The sequence below is a fragment of the Mandrillus leucophaeus genome, unplaced genomic scaffold (assembly GCF_000951045.1).
Source record: "Mandrillus leucophaeus isolate KB7577 unplaced genomic scaffold, Mleu.le_1.0 Scaffold1, whole genome shotgun sequence".
Lineage (NCBI taxonomy): Eukaryota > Metazoa > Chordata > Mammalia > Primates > Cercopithecidae > Mandrillus > Mandrillus leucophaeus.
In genome coordinates this window covers 15,699,750-15,701,428 of record NW_012098097.1, presented here as the reverse complement: position 1 = coordinate 15,701,428, position 1,679 = coordinate 15,699,750, and the positions used below count along the sequence as shown (strand labels likewise).

At 49.4% G+C, this 1,679-nt stretch overlaps 1 protein-coding gene across 1 annotated transcript in view; it reads right to left on the bottom strand.

Moving 5' to 3' along the window:
* The window catches only part of HGS (hepatocyte growth factor-regulated tyrosine kinase substrate), an 18,999-nt gene that overhangs the window by 1,873 nt on the left and 15,447 nt on the right, over nt 1–1,679 (bottom strand). The gene's annotated exons all lie outside the window — the stretch shown is intronic.

Genomic DNA, 1,679 nt, shown 5'->3' with positions numbered 1-1,679 from the left:
CCAGCACTTTGGGAGGCCGAGGCGGGCAGATCACGAGGGCAGGAGTTCGAGACCAGCCTGTCTAACACAGTAAAACCCCATCTCTAAAAAAAATACAAAAACTAGCTGGGCATGGTGGCGGGTGCCTGTAATCCCAGCTATGCAGAAGGCTGATGCAGGAGAACTGCTTGAACCTGGGAGGCAGAGGTTGCAGTGAGCTGAGATAGCACCATTGCACTCCAGCCTGGGCGACAGAGCAAGACTTGGTCTCAAAAAAAATAAACCAACAAGGATGGGAGGAACATCCTAGAATGGAATAAAATCAGAAGAAACGAACCAAACTGTATTTGAAATAAGTGACATGGTCTGACTGATGGGATGGGAGAGTGAATCCTAGTAACTTCTGAACCCAGAATCTGGACGCCACGGCCTCAGGCTACAAATGACAGGAACTACACAAAAATGTTACACTCCAGTTACGAGGCATCGTCTTCACAGCAGGCCAGGTTGGCATTCTTAAAACCACTTTTTTTGTATTCTAGGGCTGAGCAAGTAAGTATATTGAAAACAATGCAAAAGAAAATGGTGCTATTGGATTAAAATTGCAAGTACTGGAATTAACTCATGGATGATTTATTTTTTTTTTTTTTTGAGACGGAGTCTTGCTCTGTTGCCCAGGCTGGAGGGCAATGGCATGATCTTGGCTCACTGCAACCTCCGCCTCCCAGGTTCCAGTGATTCTCCTGTCTCAGCCTCCCAAGTAGCTGGGACTATAGGTGCGCACTACCACGCCCGGCTAATTTTGTATTTTTAGTAGAGATGGGGTTTCACCATGTTGGCCAGGCTGGTCTTGAACTCCTGAACTCCTGACCTCTGCCTCGGCCTCCCAAAGTGTTGGGATTACAAGCATGAGCCACTGCACCTGGCTGCACTCATGGTTTTTATAATATACAAAGATGCATGTATTCACACATGCACAGACACACCCATGACTGTGCACTTGGATAAATACACACTCTTTCCAGCTCTGCTAACAACCTAGAGCTGTGGGCACACCCAGAATATCGATCTTGGCTTCTAACCAAGATCCAGACCACCCTCCACGAAAGGGAACTAGGGCTCCTTGAAGAACTGGCTGGTTCCAGGGCTGGGCACGTACAAGACGAGCACAGAGTATCTAGCAACAGAAACTCGGAAGCATCTGAAACTGAAGGCCCTACGCAACAGGGAGCCACTGACGCCTCCCATGGCCACACCTGGGACACTTTGAGCATCAAAGTAACGGGGCTGGACACGGTGGCTCATGCCTGTAATCCTAGCACTTTGGGAGGCCGAGAAGGGCGGATCACTCGAGGTCAGGAGTTTGAGGTCAGCTTGGGCAACACAGAAAGACCTCATTTCTACATTTTTTTTTGAGACAGAGTTTCTGTTGCTCAGGCTGGAGCGCGGAGGATAATCTCAGCTCACTGCAACCTCTGCCTCCCGGTTTCAACTGACTCTCTGCCTCTGCCTCCAGAATAGCTGGGATTACAGGCACCTGCCACCATGCCCACCTAATGTTTGTTATGTTTAGTGGAGATGAGGTTTCACCCCATTGGCAGGCTGGTCTTGAACTCCTGACCTCATGATCTACCCGCCTCAGCCTCCCAATGTGCTGGGACAACAGGCGTGAGCCACCACGCCCAGCCTTTTTTTTTTTT